Source organism: Triticum dicoccoides, chromosome 1A, assembly GCF_002162155.2.
Source record: "Triticum dicoccoides isolate Atlit2015 ecotype Zavitan chromosome 1A, WEW_v2.0, whole genome shotgun sequence".
NCBI classification, from domain to species: Eukaryota; Viridiplantae; Streptophyta; class Magnoliopsida; order Poales; family Poaceae; genus Triticum; species Triticum dicoccoides.
Genome location: NC_041380.1, coordinates 307,101,984 through 307,121,068, shown reverse-complemented (window position 1 = coordinate 307,121,068; position 19,085 = coordinate 307,101,984).

Sequence of the window (19,085 nt, the reverse complement as noted above, 5' to 3'; positions counted from 1 at the left end):
CTGTTTGTCTTATCCTGTGTTATCCTGTGTTTATGCTTTCTGTACTCTGTGCTTGTTTTCATTTCATCATGAAGACCATGCTCATGCACTGTTATGTTTACTTCTGAGTACTTATTCCGCTACAAGTAGCTCTTCACTCAGGAATTTCCTCACCCTGAAATTCCTTAGTGAAGAATTCATAAAAATCGCCTATTCACCCCCTCTAGTCGATATAACGCATTTTCATCTATTGATGGGCATCTCCATAGCCCGCCGATACGCCTAGTTGATGTGAGACTATCTTCTCCTTTTTGTCTTCTCCACAACCACCATTCTATTCCACATATAGTGCTATATCCATGGCTCACACTCATATATGGCATGAAGATTGAAAAGGTTTGAGAACATCAAAAGTATGAAACAATTGCTTGGCTTGTCATCAGGGTTGTGCATGATTTAAATATTTTGTGTGATGAAGATAGAGCATAGCCAGACTATATGATTTTGTAGGGATAACTTTATTTTGCCATGTTATTTTGAGAAGACATGATTGCTTAGTTAGTATGCTTGAAGTATTATTATTTTTATGTCAATATTAAACTTTTATCTTGAATCTTTCAGATCTGAACATTCATGCCACAATAAATAAAAAACTACATTGAGAAATATGTTAGAAGGCATTCCACATCAAAAATTCTTCTTTTATCATTTACCTACTCGAGGACGAGCATGAATTAAGCTTGGGGATGCTTGATACGTCTCCAACCTATCTATAATTTTTGATTGCTCCATGCTATTATATTATCTATTTTGGATGTCAATGGGCTTTACTTTACACTTTTATATCATTTTTGGGACTAACCTACTAACCGGAGGCCCAGCCCAAATTGTTGTTTTTTTTGCCTATTTTTGGGTTTCGCTGAAAAGGAATATCAAACGGAGTCCAAAAGGAATGAAACCTTCGGGAACGTGATTTTCTCAACAAACGTGATCCAGGAGACTTGGAGTGGGCATCAAGAAACAATCGAGGAAGCCACGAGGCAGGGGGCGCGCCTAACCCCCTGGGCGCGCCCTCCACCCTCGTGGGCCCCTCGTTGCTCCACCGATGTACTTCTTCCTCCTATATATATCCACGTACCCCCAAACATCCAGGAGCACCATGAAAACCTAATTCCACCGCCACAACCTTATGTACCCGAGAGATCCCATCTTGGGGCCTTTTCCGGAGCTCCGCCGGAGGGGCATTGATCATGGAGGGCCTCTACATCAACTCTATGGCCTCTTGTAGCGACCAGACCACAAACAGTCTGATCTCTGTGCTCCGGTGTCATCCCTGGATCAGTAATGCTGACACCACACAGTACTCGAAGGATTTATAGCAGAGTAGCAATCACACACTTATTACATCGGGTGTCTCAAAAGATAACTTATTACAATAAATATGGCTTAAGGCCATCTAGTGACTATAACAGCGGAAGGCTTGGAAGATAAGTGAGTCCATCAACTCCAACGGCATCACTGAGTATAGAACCACGACCTAAAACTCCTTAATCGTCGTCTGAAAAGTCTGCAACATTAACATTGCAGCCCGAAAATGGGTCAGCACATGGAATATGCTGGCAAGGTAACACATAGAGAGTAATGGAATGCAACAGCTATACTATATGCATATTTGGCTGGTGGAAAGCTCTATGGTTACAGTTTTTGCGTAAAGCCAATTTTTTCCTACTTCAAAGGAATAGATTTAATTACTATTATGGTGGTTGTTAAACATTGAGAATGGTTGACAGCATTCTCAATCCCAATTAAGTAACATCATTAAAACCCAACAAAATTAATTTAGAGTAACATGTTGAGATTCACATGATAATCCAGGTACTAGATACTCAAGATGTCCATAACCGGGGACACGGCTAACCATGATTAGTTTGTTACACTCTGCAGAGGTTTGCACACTTTTCCCCACAAGACTCGATCGCCTCCGTTTGGTTTCTCGCACTACAGGGTGTTTGAGAAGACGGATGACCGAGACATAGTCTTTCAGAAGCGCTAGCACCTTACGATCGGGTAGACCGTACCACCTACATCCCCTACATCTGCTAGTCTACCACTGTAAGAGTTCGCACAACTTAGTCAACTATGCCAGAGCCCATAATGGCTTGTGGCTACACACGGAAGTTTCTAGTATGAATAATCTCATGATCCCTTTGAGCCTGGGTGGCGGTCCAAAAGAAAAACAGGCAAGTCCTGGAAACCCCAGGTGCCTCAATCCACCCGGATGTGTGTTTAAGTTGCCACCTTAGATAAACCATTAGTTATCAATCTCACATCTTTCATGGATTTCACTCACCCAATCCACGTCTACTAGCATAGCATGGCATAATAAGCAAACGTAGAAGTAACTCCCAAAGGTTTGATAATAAACAGGTAATAGGTACTACCTCATCTACATCCCATCCCACAATTTAATTAGATTCTAATCATGCAATGTGTGAGGATTGATCTAATGCAATAAAACTGGGTTGTAGAAAAAGGTATGATCAAAGTGTTACCTGCCTTGCTGATGATCCGCGAAACCTAGAGATTCGAAGTAACAGGCGGCGCACTCCGGGTATTGTATCGCAGACAAACAAACAAGCATACAATAAGTACTCATCTAATGCACAGGTAAAACTCAAATAGAAGATCTAACCAGAAAATTAAACTTAAGAACCCTGGTTTGCAAAAAGAATCAAATCGAACGAAGCAAAAGAAATCAAACGGCGAAAGAAAACAACTTCGTTCTAGTAATCTGGATCTAGGGCAAATTTTACAGTAGGAAAAACATATTTAAGTTGATTATTCGGAAAGAGGGTTTCGAGACGAAACTCCAGGCGCTTGAATCGCCTGATTCCGATAAACGAGCGAAAAGTTATACTAAAACGAAAATTGGATCAGAAATCACGATCAGAAAAATAACCGCGGAAAATCCGACGAAAAAGAAAAACAACGAACAGATTAATCGTTAATTAACCTAATTCGAAAATAATTAAAAAAATAAAATAAAAAAATTCGAAAATAAAACCGGCGAAAAAGAAATTTTTTTTAAAAAAATCGGCACGGAAGTCGAGGCGGCGGCGAACCTCGGGCGGCGCGCTGCTCCGGTGGCGGCGGTGGCAGCGGATCGGGCGCAGGGCTGGTGTGGGCTGGGGGCTCGGGTGCGGCGCTATATAAAGGCGCCCTCGGGCGGAGTCCCGCTCGGGTACGGCCCAAGGTCGGTTTCGTTTTTTTAATAAATACGCTCGGAAGAAAAATAAAATGAAATACTAAACGGACCCCAAAAATCACGAAATAAATTTTCTCGGGTTTCTAAAATCAAGCCCGATAAAGTGAACATTTATCTGGGCCCAAACTACAACTTTGAAAAACATGCATTTTTCCTAAATTCAGATAAAAATACCGAAAAACTCCGAAATAAATCTTATTTGATTTTTTTATTAAATCCTCAATATTTCTATATTTTGGGAAAGTCATTTTATTCCCTCTCTCATATTTTTGTAATAGAAATAATTGATGATAAAATAAATAAAATCAAATGATCATGTTTACATAATTTGAGAAAACTCAAATATGTAAATAACGAAATCCCCAACTCTCTCCGTGGGTCCTTGAGTTGCTTAGGATTTTCTAGGATCAAAACCAAAAGCAAAATAAAATATGATATGCATGATGATCTAATGTATAACATTCCAAATTGAAAATTTGGGATGTTACAAACCTACCCCCCTTAAGATGAATCTCGCCCTCGAGATTCGGGTTGGCTAGAAAATAGGTGAGGGTGGTCTTTGAGCAAATCTTCCTCTCGCTCCTAGGTGGCTTCATCCTCCGTGTGGTGGATCCACTGAACTTTGCAAAACTTGATAACCTTGCTGCGAGTAACTCGGTTGGCAAACTCAAGAATCTTGACTGGTTTCTCCTCATAGGTCAAATTATTATCCAACTGAATTGCTTCTAATGGTACTGTGTCTTTCAAAGGTATGCCAGCCATTTCCGTGTGACACTTCTTCAACTGAGAAACGTGGAACAACTCATGAACTCCTGTCAATCCTTCTGGCAATTCCAACTTGTAAGCCACTTCTCCCATACGCTCCAAAACTCGATATGGCCCTATAAATCGTGGTGCTAACTTCCCCTTAACTCCAAAACGCTTAATCCCTCGAAGTGGGGATACTCTAAGATAAACTCTGTTTCCAACTTCGTAAACTGTCTCCTTGCGTTTAGAATCTGCGTAGCTCTTCTGCCTGGACTGGGCTACCTTGAGCCCATCGCGAATCAACTTCACCTTCTGTTCAGACTCTTTAATCAGATCCGGTCCAAACAACTGACGGTCTCCAACTTCATCCCATGACAACGGTGTCCTGCACCTCCTTCCGTACAGAGCTTCGAAAGGGGCCATCTTCAAACTGGTCTGATAGCTGTTATTGTAAGAGAACTCTGCATATGGCAAATTATCGTCCCAATTAGATCCATAATCTAGCGCACAAGCTCTCAGCATCTCCTCCAAAATCTGATTGACTCTCTCAGTCTGTCCATCTGTCTGTGGATGAAAAGTTGTACTAAATTCTAGCCTAGTACCCAAAGTCTCATGCAACTGCTTCCAGAACTTTGAGGTAAACTGGGCTCCTCTATCTGATACGATACTCCTCGGAACTCCATGCAAACATACGATCCTGGTCATGTATATCTTCGCCAACTTAGCACTGGTGTAAGTGGTCTTTACTGGGATGAAATGTGCTACCTTCGTCAATCGATCGACTACAACCCAAATCGAATCATAGCCTGAACGAGTCCTTGGTAATCTCGTGATAAAATCCATGCCTAGCTTATCCCACTTCCATTCGGGTATCGGCAATGGTTGCAACGATCCTGCTGGCTTCTAATGCTCTGCCTTTACTCTCTGACATACGTCCCAAACTGCTACATACTCCGCATTATCCTTCTTCATTCCGGTCCACCGGAAAATATCCTTCAAATCCAAATACATCTTGGTATTTCCTGGGTGAATCGAATACGGTGAATCATGTGCCTCTTACAGAATCAACTTTCTGATCTCCGGGTCATTTGGTACATAAACACGGTCTTCACCATAGGGTGTCGTGCTCATCCTCACGAAATCCTTTAACTTTTCCTTGGCTCAGTTTCTCCTTTATAGAAGCAATCTCCTTGTCAGTTTTCTGATCCTCTCTGATTCTATTCATCAAAGTTGACTGAATTTCCAACGCTGCTACATAGCCTCTCGGAACTATCTCCAAACATAGTTCACGAAGATTTTCTGCTAACTCCTTGGGTATTTCTCCCATCATTAGTGTATTGACATGGCTCTTGCGGCTTAATGCATCAGCTACTACATTAGCCTTCCCGGGATGATAATGCAATTTCATATCATAATCTTTGATAAGCTCCAACCATCTCCTTTGTCTAAGGTTCAACTCCTTCTGTGTGAAAATGTACTTCAAACTCTTATGATCCGTGTACACCTCACAATGATTTCCAATGAGGAAATGTCTCCATGTCTTCAATGCATGCACTACGGCTGCTAACTCCAAATCATGTGTGGCATAATTCAATTCATGGGGCTTCAGTTGTCTTGAGGCATACGAAACAACTCTCCCTTCCTGCATAAGCACTGCTCCAAGTCCTCGACGTGAAGCGTCGCAATACACCTCATAATCCATGGTTTGATCTGGCAAAATCAACACTGGTGAGGTAACCAAACGGTTCTTCAATTCCTGAAAACTTGCCTCACACTCCTCAGTCCATTTGAACTTAGTATCCTTCTTCATCAACTCCGTCATAGGCTTCGCAATCTTTGAGAAATTCTCAATAAATCTCCGGTAGTATCCTGCGAGTCCAAGAAAACTCCGGATCTCTCCAACTGTTGTTGGTGCTTCCCACTTGGTCACGGTTTCAACTTTAGCGGGATCCACTGCTATACCTTCTCCAGATATAACGTGTCCGAGGAATCCTACTTCCTCCAACCAAAACTCACATTTGCTGAACTTGGCATATAATTGATGTTCTCTGAGCATTTCCAAGTACCAAACGCAAATGCTCCTTATGTTCCTCTTCATTCTTTGAGAATACCAGAATATCATCAATGAACACTACGACGAACTTATCCAAAAACTCCATAAAACACTTTGTTCATCATGTTCATAAAATAGGCAGGCGCGTTAGTCGGTCCAAATGACATAACGGTATACTCATACAACCCATACCTGGTGGTAAAAGCTGTCTTCGGAATATCCTGTTCTTGAATCTTCAACTGATGGTATCCTGATCGCAAATCGATCTTGGAAAACACTTTAGCTCCTTGCAATCGATCAAACGGATCATTGATCATTGGTAGCGGGTACTTGTTCTTGATTGTTACTTCATTCAATCCTCGATAGTCAACAACCATCCTTAACGATCCATCCTTCTTCTCTACTAGAAGTACTTGTGATCCCCAAGGCGAAGAACTTGGGCGAATGTAACCTTTATCCAGTAACTCCTTAATCTGCTTCTTAATTTCCACCAAATCTTTTGCTGGCATCCTATATGGTCTCTTTGATATTGGCCCTGTGCCTGGCAATAGCTCAATCAAAAACTCAATGTCTCTATCCGGTGGCATGCCTGGCAACTCTTCGGGAAATACATCAGGAAAATCCTTTACCACCGGTACTTCCTCCTGCACAACTCCTGTTAGGCAATTTACTTGTGTCCTCTTTGGTACATGTCGGGATACATACTTGATCCTTCTCCCTTCTGGTGTGGTAAGCAAAATTGACTTACTAGCACACTCAATATTCCCTTCATACTTTGATAACCAATCCATTCCTAATATCACATCCAATCCTTGAGATTCCAATACTACTAGGTCTGAGGGAAAAACATAGTTACCAATCCTTAAGGGTAACCGATCACACCATAGGCTAGCCACATACTCTGCTCCTGGCGAGGTTACTAACATGGGTGACCTAAGGGCTTGGGTTGGTAGGTTATACTTATCCACAAATCCCCTTGAGATGTATGAATGCGATGCACCAGTATCAAAAAGAACGAGTGCAGTAAATGACTTAACCAAAAACTTACCTATTACTGCATCGGGCTGAGCTTCAACCTCCTCCACGCTAACATGGTTCACCTGCCCCCTGTTGAAAGGGTTCGGCTTTTTCCCAGAACTTCCATTGCCATTTTGGCCTTCAGGACATTCATTGGCATAATGTCCGGTCTTGGAACACTTGAAACAAGTGACATGGCTCAAGTCCTTCTTGGCTGGGGTTGATGGGGTGTTGCGGTTCTGTCTGTTGCTTCCTCCATTCCCATTACCATTCTTGGTGCCATTGTGATTGTGCGAGCTACCTATTCCATGGGTATGCTGAAAATGTCCTCCCGGTCTAGGGGTAAAATGAGGCTTCTGCTGAGCTCCTGAATTATACTTTCCTTGTCCATACTTTCTCTTGCAGTTCTCAATTTGCTGCTGCTTCCCTTCAATCATAAGAGCATGATCTACCAACTCCTGGTAGTTGTTGAAGGTGGCTACCATCAACTGCATACTCAACTCATCATTCAATCCTTCCAGGAATTTCTCCTGCTTAGCTGCATCTGTAGCAACGTCATCTGGGGCATATCGTGCTAGCTTACTAAACTCCTCCACATACTGGCCAACTGTCCATCCTCCTTGGCGCAAGTTACGAAATTCACGCTTCTTCATGGCCATTGCTCCTGCTGAAACATGGGCAGTACGAAAAGCCTTCTGAAACTAGTCCCATGTGACAGTGTCGACTGGGAAGGTGGCTGTGAAATTCTCCCACCAAGATGCTGCGGGTCCTTCTAACTGATGTGCGGCAAACTTCACCTTCTCCGCATCTGCGCATCCTGCTGTGGTCAACTCCCTAGCTATCTTGCGGAGCCAATCATCTGCTACTATCGGCTCGGTGCTACTGGAAAACACCGGCGGATTCATCCTAAGAAAACGGGCTAAGTGGTCAACAGGTGGTGGTGGTGGGTTGTTGTTGTTTCCTTGATTCTGATTCTGAACTAGCAACTGCATCAAGGTGTTCTGCTGCTGGATCAACTGGGTGAGCTCCGGCGGAAAGGCAAATCCGGGGTCACGTCTCGGAGGCATCTGAGGGTTTAGAAAAGATGAGATATAAGAATAGAGGGGGTCTAAAGGGAAAACACTACCCATATGCACATGAGGCAAAAACAAACAATTCACTTCAATCAATCAAACAAGGACATACAATCGATCTAGCTATCGCAAAAGTGCTCGGACTACTATATTTACATGGTGGACTACTACTACTGATGAGGTGGTCTACTAGAAATATTCTACGGTTGTAGACTCCATGATATCTGCTCCTGCTTCATCCACATAGTCATCATCGCTACTATCTTGTTCCGAGTCGGTGCCGTCAATGATGATGTAGTCCTCCGGGCTAATCTCCTTGGGTTCTTCGTCTTCATCTACTGGTGTCGGACCTTCCATAAATATTCCAATCTTATTTGTTAGGTCGGCATTCTTATCCACCAATACTTCAATTTCTTCTTCATAATCTTCGCGTGTAGCCTTGAGTTCTTCCTCCAGTTCCTTGATTCTAGTCTTAGCCTTCTTCAGATCTATCATGTCGGTGCACATCTGATTCTCCTGTCGTCGAATGTGCTGGTTTAACTCCTGGATAAAAGCTGCAATTGATCTATCTTTCCTGGTGCTAATCATCTCCCAGTGTTCATCTCGGCGCCCACAAATCTGGTAGATAGTATCCTTAAGATCCTTGCGGTAGACTTCTCCAATGCGTCCCATGACGATGTGAGCTGCCATGCTCTTTCCTAGACTCCAAGTTGGTGCATCAAAAGAAAACTCTATGGGCTCAGTGACTGGCATGAACGTCCTTCCTGGAACTTGAACTTGAATCATCCAGCGCTCTTCTTCAGGTAAAGTGGCGTTGTAGGTTCCCGTGAAGCTTGGTACTCCTATGTTCAGGTATCTAGTGACTTCCTTCAAGTGGCGTCCAAAGGGTGTATCTTCATCTGGTTGTGTGAACTTGTTCCTTGCATCCGCCATCCTAAAGAATAGAAAAGATGAGAAATCAGAAGAGAAGAGAGTGAGTAGTGATCTAGGTCTTTAGCTTAGTGGTCGTGTCCTACAGTCAGCGTGTGCTCTGATACCATCTCTGTAGCGACCAGACCTCAAACAGTCTGATCTCTGTGCTCCGGTGTCATCCCTGGATCAGTAATGCTGACACCACACAGTACTCGAAGGATTTATAGCAGAGTAGCAATCACACACTTATTACATCGGGTGTCTCAAAAGATAACTTATTACAATAAATATGGCTTAAGGCCATCTAGTGACTATAACAGCATAAGGCTTGGAAGATAAGTGAGTCCATCAACTCCAACGGCATCACTGAGTATAGAACCACGACCTAAAACTCCTTAATCATCGTCTGAAAAGTCTGCAACATTAACGTTGCAGCCCGAAAACGGGTCAGCACATGGAATATGCTGGCAAGGTAACACATAGAGAGTAATGGAATGCAATAGCTATACTATATGCATATTTGGCTGGTGGAAAGCTCTATGGTTACAGTTTTTGCGTAAAGCCAATTTTTTCCTACTTCAAAGGAATAGATTTAATTACTATTATGGTGGTTGTTAAACATTGAGAATGGTTGACAGCATTCTCAATCCCAATTAAGTAACATCATTAAAACCCAACAAAATTAATTTAGAGTAACATGTTGAGATTCACATGATAATCCAGGTACTAGATACTCAAGATGTCCATAACCGGGGACACGGCTAACCATGATTAGTTTGTTACAGTCTGCAGAGGTTTGCGCACTTTTCCCCACAAGACTCGATCACCTCCGTTTGGTTTCTCGCACTACAGGGTGTTTGAGAAGACGGATGACCGAGACATAGTCTTTCAGAAGCGCTCGCACCTTACGATCGGGTAGACCGTACCACCTACATCCCCTACATCTGCTAGTCTACCACTGTAAGAGTTCACACAACTTAGTCAACTATGCCAGAGCCCATAATGGCTTGTGGCTGCACACGGAAGTTTCTAGTATGAATAATCTCATGATCCCTTTGAGCCTGGGTGGCGGTCCAAAAGAAAAACAGGCAAGTCCTGGAAACCCCAGGTGCCTCAATCCACCCAGATGTGTGTTTAAGTTGCCACCTTAGATAAACCATTAATTATCAATCTCACATCTGTCATGGATTTCACTCACCCAATCCACGTCTACTAGCATAGCATGGCATAATAAGCAAACGTAGAAGTAACTCCCAAAGGTTTGATAATAAACAGGTAATAGGTACTACCTCATCTACATCCCATCCCACAATTTCATTAGATCCTAATCATGCAATGTGTGAGGATTGATCTAATGCAATAAAACTGGGTTGTAGAAAAAGGTATGATCAAAGTGTTACTTGCCTTGCTGATGATCCGCGAAACCTAGAGATTCGAAGTAACAGGCGGCGCACTCCGGGTATTCTATCACAGACAAACAAACAAGCATACAATAAGTACTCATCTAATGAACAGGTAAAACTCAAATAGAAGATCTAACCAGAAAATTAAACTTAAGAACCCTGGTTTGCAAAAAGAATCAAATCGAACGAAGCAAAAGAAATCAAACGGCGAAAGAAAACAACTTCGTTCTAGTAATCTGGATCTAGGGCAAATTTTACAGTAGAAAAAGCATTTTTAAGTTGATTATTCGGAAAGAGCGTTTCGAGACGAAACTCCAGGCGCTTGAATCGCCTGATTTCGATAAACGAGCGAAAAGTTATACTAAAACGAAAATCGGATCAGAAATCGCGATCAGAAAATAACCGCGGAAAATCCGACGAAAAAGAAAAACGGCGAACAGGTTAATCGTTAATTAACCTAATTCGAAAATAATTAAAAAAATAAAATAAAAAAATAAAAAAATAAAAAAATTCGAAAATAAAACCGGAGAAAATGATTTTTTCTAAAAAAAAAATTGGCACGGAAGTCGAGGCGGCGGCGAACCTCGGGCGGCGCGCTGCTCCGGCGGCGGCGGCGGCGGCGGATCGGGCGCAGGGCTGGTGTGGGCTGGGGGCTCGAGTGCGGCGCTATATAAAGGCGCCCCCGGGCGGAGTCCCGCTCGGGTACGGCCCAAGGTCGGTTTCGTTTTTTTTAATAAATACGCTCGGAAGAAAAATAAAAAGAAATACTAAACGGACTCCAAAAATCACGAAATAAATTTTCCCTGGTTTCTAAAATCAAGCCCGATAAAGTGAACATTTATCTGGGCCCAAACTACAACTTTGAAAAACACGCATTTTTCCTAAATTCAAATAAAAATACCGAAAAACTCCGAAATAAATCTTATTTGATTTTTTTATTAAATCCTCAATATTTCTATATTTTGGGAAAGTCATTTTATTCCCTCTCTCATATTTTTGTAATGGAAATAATTGATGATAAAATAAATAAAATCAAATGATCCTGTTTACATAATTTGAGAAAACTCAAATATGTAAATAATGAAATCCCCAACTCTCTCCGTGGGTCCTTGAGTTGCTTAGGATTTTCTAGGATCAAAACCAAAAGCAAAATAAAATATGATATGCATGATGATCTAATGTATAACATTCCAAATTGAAAATTTGGGATGTTACACCTCTCCGGTGATGTGTGAGTAGTTTACTTCAGACCTACGGGTCCATAGTTATTAGCTAGATGGCTTCTTCTCTCTCCTTGGATCTCAATACAAAGTTCTCCTCGATCTTCTTGGAGATCTATTCAATGTAATCTTCTTTTGCGGTGTGTTTGTCGAGATCCGATGAATTGTGGGTTTATGATCAAGTTTATCTATGAACAATATTTGAATCTCCTTTGAATTCTTTTATGTATGATTGGTTTATCTTTGCAAGTCTCTTCGAATTATCAGTTTGGTTTGGCCTACTAGATTGATCTTTCTTGCAATGGGAGAAGTGCTTAGCTTTGGGTTCAATCTTGCGGTGCTCGATCCCAGTGACAGAAAGGGAAACGACACGTATTGTATTATTGCCATCGAGGATAAAAAGATGGGATTTATATCATTTTGCATGAGTTTATCCCTCTACATCATGTCATCTTACTTAAAGCATTACTCTATTCTTATGAACTTAGTACTCTAGTTGCATGCTGGATAGCGGTCGATGTGTGGAGTAATAATAGTAGATGCACAATCGTTTCGGTCCACTTGTCACGGACGTGATGCCTATATACATGATCATACCTAGATATTCTCATAACTATGCTCAATTCTATCAATTGCTCGACAGTAATTCGTTTACCCACCGTAATATTTATGCTCTTGAGAGAAGCCACTAGTGAAACCTATGGCCCCCGGGTCTATCTTCCATCATATTAATCTTCCAACACTTAGCTATTTCTATTGTCGTTTATTTTACTTTGCATCTTTATTTCTCTTTATCATAAAAATACCAAAAATATTATCTTATCATATCTATCAGATCTCATTCTCGTAAGTGACCGTGAAGGGATTGACAACCCCTTTATCGTGTTAGTTGCGAGGTTCTTATTTGTTTGTGTAGGTGTGTGGGACTCGAGCGTGATCTCCTATTAGATTGATACCTTGGTTCTCAAAAACTGAGGGAAATACTTACGCTACTTTAGTGCATCACCCTTTCCTCTTCAAGGGAAAACCAACGCAGTGCTCAAGAGGTAGCAGTGTGACTGAGCGCAAGCATTGTCACCTTCTTGAGACCTCGCGTGTGATGATGATCGCTGCCAGTGTTCTGCCCCACTTCTGGGCTGAGGTCATTACCACTTCCACCTATCTCATTAACATTCAACCATCTGCTGCTCTACAGGGTGGTATTCCTCTCGAGCGCCTTTCTAGTCGTTCTCCTGGTTATTCAGCGCTTCATTTGTTTGTTTGCGTTTGCTATGTTTTGCTTGTCCCCCGTGAATGCACCAAACTAACTCCTCAGTCTGTTGAGCTTGTCTTTCTCGGATACGGTGATGAGCATAAGGGTTATCGGTGTTGGGATCCTGTTGATCATCGGATGCGTATTTCCAGGGATGTGACCTTTGATGAGTCTCGTCCCTTCTACCCGCGTCCATCCTCCTCGGCCTTTTCCACGGAGGACATCCCTTTTCTTACGTTTTCGGATACACCTCCCTCTGTGCCCAGTATTTCTACTCCTCGTCCCGCTATTGCAGATCTGACACTGTCCTCTCCTACGATTTCTTCTCCTCCTTCATTGCATGACTCTCCACCCACATCATCGATACCTTCCCCTTCTCCACCTTCATCACCGGTACATTCCCCATCTCCACCTCTAGTGATTCCACCTCTTCCCTCCTTTCCTTTCCATTATACTCATCATCCACGCGTTGTGGATAAGTCTACTGATGTGCCCTCTACCTCTAATGTGTTGCCTGTTGAGGAACGTAGTATTTCAAAAAATTTACCAATGATCACGCAAGATCTATCTAGGAGATGCATAGCAACGAGAGGGGAGAGTGTGTCCACACACCCTCTTAGACCGAAAGCGGAAGCGTTTAGTAACGCGGTTGATGTAGTCGAACGTCTTCGCGATCCAACCGACCCAAGCAGCGAACGTACGGCACCTCCGCGTTCAGAACATGTTCAGCTCAATGACGTCCCTCGATCTCTTGATCTAGTTGAGGACGAGGGAGAGTTTCGTCAGCACGACGGTGTGTCGACGGTGATGATGAAGTTATCAGCGCAGGGCTTCGCCTAAGCACTACGACGATATGACCGAGGTGTGTAACTGTGGAGGGGGCACCGCACACGGCTAAGAGAAGACTTGGTGTGCTATTGGGGTGCCCCCTGGCCACGTATATAAAGGAGGGAGGAAGATAGGAGGTTGGCCAGGTTGGGCGCGCCAAGAGGGGAGTCCTACTTGGAATCCTAGTCCAAGTAGGATTCGCCCCCCTTTTTCCTTTCTTCCACCGGAGGGAAAGGGAAGGGAGAGAGAGGGGGAAGGAAAGAGGGGGACCGGCCCCCTCCCGTAGTCCAATTCGGTTTGGGCAAGGGGAGGGTGCACCCCTCTCTTGTGGCCCTTTCTCCTCTCCTCCAATAAGGCCCACTAGGCCCAATAGTTCTCCTGGGGGGTTCCGGTAACCTCCCGGTACTCTGAAAAAATGCCCGAACCACTCGGAACCATTCCGATGTCCAAATGCAACCTTACAATATATGAATCTTTATGTCTCGACCATTTCGATACTCCTCGTCATGTCCGTGGTCTCATCCGGGACTCCAAAAAAACTTCAGTCATCAAATCACATAACTCATAATACAAATCGTCATCGAACGTTAAGCGTGCAGACCCTACGGGTTCGAGAACTATGTAGACATGACCGAGACACATATCCAATGTATAAAAAATAGCGGAACTTGGATGCTCATATTGGCTCCTACGTATTCTACGAAGATCTTTATCGGTCAAACCGCATAACAACATACGTTGTTCCCTTTGTCATCGGTATGTTACTTGCCCGAGATTCGATCGTCGGTATCATCATACCTAGTTCAATCCCATTACCGGCAAGTCTCTTTACTCGTTCTGTAATGCATCATCCCGTGACTAACTCATTAGTCACATTGCTTGCAAGGCTCATAGTGATGTGCATTACCGGGAGGGCCCAGAGATACCTCTCCGATACACGGAGTGACAAATCCTAATCTTGATCTATGCCAACTCAACAAACACCATCGTAGACACCTGTAGATCATATTTATAATCACCCAGTTATGTTTTGACATTTGATAGCACACAATGTGTTCCTCCGGTATTCGGGAGTTCCATAATCTCATAGTCAAAGGAATATGTATAAGTCATGAAGAAAGCAATAGCAATAAAACTTAACGATCATTATGCTAAGCTAACGGATGGGTCTTGTCCATCACATCATTCTCTAATGATATGATCTTGTTCATCAAATGACAACACATGTCTATGGTTAGGAAACTTAACCATCTTTGATTAACGAGCTAGTCAAGTAGAGGCATACTAGGGACACTCTATTTTGTCTATGTATTCACACATGTATCAAGTTTCCAATTAATACAATTCTAGCATGAATAATAAACATTTATCATAATATAAGGAAATATAAATAACAACTTTATTATTGCCTCTAGGGCATATTTCCTTCAGTCTCCCACTTGCACTAGAGTCAATAATCTAGTTCACATCACCATGTGATTTGACACCAATAGTTCACATCACCATGCGACCAACACCCAAAGGGTTTACTAGAGTCAATAATCTAGTTCACATCACCATGTGATTAACACCCAAAGAGTACTAAGGTGTGATCATGTTTTGCTTGTGAGAGAAGTTTAGTCAATGGGTCTGTCACATTCAGAGTCGTATCTATTTTGCAAATTTTCTATGTCTACAATCCTCTGCATGGAGCTACTCTAGTAGATTGCTCCCACTTTCAATGTGTATCCAGATTGAGACTCAGAGTCATCCGAATCAGTGTAAAAGCTTGCATCAACGTAACTCTTTACGACGAACTCTTTATCACCTTCACAACCGAGAAATATCTCCTTAGTCTTCTAAAGATAATTTTGACCGCTGTCTAGTGATCCATTCCTGGATCAATATCGTACCCCCTTGCCAAACTCATGGCAAGGTACACCATAGGTTTGGTACACAACATAGCATACTTTATAGAACCTATGGCTGAGGCATAGGGAATGACTTTCATTCTCTTTCTATTTTCTATCGTGGTCATGTTTTGAGTCTTACTCAACTTTACACCTTGCAATACATGCAAGAACTCCTTCTTTGACTATTCCATTTTGAACTACTTCAAAATCTTGTCAAGGTATGTACTCATTGAAAAAAATCTTATCAAGCGTCTTGATCTATCTCTATAGATCTTGAAGCCCAATATGTAAGCAGCTTCACCGAGGTCTTTATTTGAAAAACTCCTTTCAAACACTCCTTTATGCTTTCCAGAAAATTCTACATCATTTCCGATCAACAAATATGTCATTCACATATACTTATCAGAAAGGCTGTAGTGATCCCACTCACTTTCTTGTAAATACAGGCTTCACCGCAAGGTTGTACAAAACTATATACTTTGATTAACTCATCAAAGCGTATATTCCAACTCCGAGATGCTTGCACCAGTCCATAGATGGATCGCTGGAGCTTGCACATTTTGTTAGCACCTTTCGGATTGAAAAAACCTTCTGGTTGTATCATATACAACTCTTCTTTCATAAATCCATTAAGGAATGCAGTTTTGACATCCATTTGTCAGATTTCATAAAATGTGGAAATTGTTGGGGAACGTAGTAATTTCAAAAAAAATCCTACGCACACGCAAGATCATGGTGATGCATAGAAACAAGAGGGGAGAGTGTTGTCTACGTACCCTCATAGACCGTTCACGGAAGCGTTATAACAATGCAATTGATGTAGTCGTACGTCTTCACGTCCGACTGATCCAAGCACTGAAAGCACGACACCTCCGAGTTCTGCACACGTTCGGCTCGGTGACGTCCTCGCCTTCTCGATCCAGCAAGAGGGGCGAAGTAGTAGATGAGTTCCGGCAGCACGACGGCGTGGTGACGGTGTTGGTGAAGAACAATCTCCGCAGGGCTTCGCCTAAGCACTACGAAACCTATGACGGGGGATAAACTAGAGGGGATGGGGTTGCCGGCACACGGCTTGGTGTTTCTTGATCTGTCTTTGGTGCTAGCCATGCCCCTCTATTTATATGTTGAGCCCTGGGGTCGAAACTTGGAGCAAAAGCCTCCTCAAAGTCGGTCTTGCCCGAAAGGCAAGAGTCCTTCTCGGACTCCAGGGCCAGACGCCAGGGTTCCCGGCGTCTGGACCCAGACACCAGGGACCCTGGCGTCTGGCCCCTGGACTCCGCAAAACTTCCTTTTGCGCTTTCCAAAAACCTTGTGGGCTTTCCCCTTTGGCCCAAATAAAGTGTTCTCGTACCCAAACATTTCGGGAAACATCCGGAACCCCTTTCGGTGATTTCCGGAACCCTTCCGATGACCAAACACTATTATCCCATATATTAAACTTTATCTCAGGACCATTCCGGAGTTCCTCGTCATGTCCGTGATCTCATCCCAGACTCCGAACAACATTCGGTCATCAACATACATAACTCATATAGTACTATATTGTCAATGAACGTTAAGCGTGCGGACCCTATGGGTTCGAGAACTATGTAGACATGACCGAGATACCTCTCTGGTCAATAACCAATAGCGGGACCTGGATGCCCATATTGGCTCCTACATATTCTACGAAGATCTTTATTGGTCAGACCGCATAACAACATACGTTGTTCCCTTTGTCATCGGTATGTTACTTGCCCGAGATTCGATCGTCGGTATCTCAATACCTAGGTCAATCTCGTTACCGGCAAGTCTCTTTACTCATTCCGTAATACATCATCCTACAACTAACTCATTAGTTGCAATGCTTGCAAGGCTTATAGTGATGTGCATTACCGAGTGGGCCCAGAGATACCTCTCCGACAATCGGAGTGACAAATCCTAATCTCGAAATACGCCAACCCAACAAGTACCTTTGGAGACACCTATAGAGCACCTTTATAATCACCCAGTTATGTTGTGACATTTGGTGGCACACAAAGTGTTCCTCTGGTAAACGGGAGTTGCATAATCTCATAGTCATAGGAACATGTATAAGTCATGAAGAAAACAATAGCAACAAACTAAAAGATCAAGTGCTAAGCTAACGGAATGGGTCAAGTCAATCACATCATTCTCCTAACGATGTGATCCCGTTAATCAAATGACAACTCATGTCTATGGTTAGGAAACTTAACCATCTTTGATCAATGAGCTAGTCAAGTAGAGGCATACTAGTGACACTCTGTTTGTCTATGTATTCACACATGTATTATGTTTCCGGTTAATACAATTCTAGCATGAATAATAAACATTTATCATGAAATAAGGAAATAAATAATAACTTTATTATTGCCTCTAGGGCATATTTCCTTCAGTCTCCCACTTGCACTAGAGTCAATAATCTAGATTACACAGTAATGATTCTAACACCCATGGAGCCTTGGTGCTGATCATGTTTTGCTCGTGGAAGAGGCTTAGTCAACGGGTCTGCAACATTCAGATCTGTATGTATCTTGCAAATTTCTATGTCTCCCACCTGGACTAAATCCCAGATGGAATTGAAGCGTCTCTTGATGTGCTTGGTTCTCTTGTGAAATCTGGATTCCTTTGCCAAGGCAATTGCACCAGTATTGTCACAAAAGATTTTCATTGGACCCGATGCACTAGGTATGACACCTAGATCGGATATGAACTCCTTCATCCAGACTCCTTCATTTGATGCTTCCGAAGCAGCTATGTACTCCGCTTCACACGTAGATCCCGCCACGACGCTTTGTTTAGAACTGCACCAACTGACAGCTCCATCGTTTAATATAAACACGTATCCGGTTTGCGATTTAGAATCGTCCGGATCAGTGTCAAAGCTTGTGTCAACGTAACCATTTATGATGAGCTCTTTGTCACCTCCATAAACGAGAAACATATCCTTGGTCCTTTTCAGGTATTTCAGGATGTTCTTGACCGCTGTCCAGTGATCCACTCCTGGACTACTTTGGTACCTCCCTGCTAGACTTATAGCAAGGCACACATCATGTCTGGTACACAACATTGCATACATGATAGAGCCTATGGCTGAAGCATAGGGAACATCTTTCATCTTCTCTCTATCTTCTGCAGTGGTCGGGCATTGAGTCTTACTCAACTTCACACCTTGTAACACAGGCAAGAACCCTTTCTTTGCTTGATCCATTTTGAACTTTGTCAAGGTATGTGCTTTGTGAAAGTCCAATTAAGCGTCTTGATCTATCTCTATAGATCTTGATGCCCAATATGTAAGCAGCTTCACCAAGGTCTTTCATAGAAAAACTTTTATTCAAGTATCCCTTTATGCTATATAGAAATTCTATATCATTTCCAATTAGTAATATGTCATCCACATATAATATCAGAAATGCTACAGAGTTCCCACTCACTTTCTTGTAA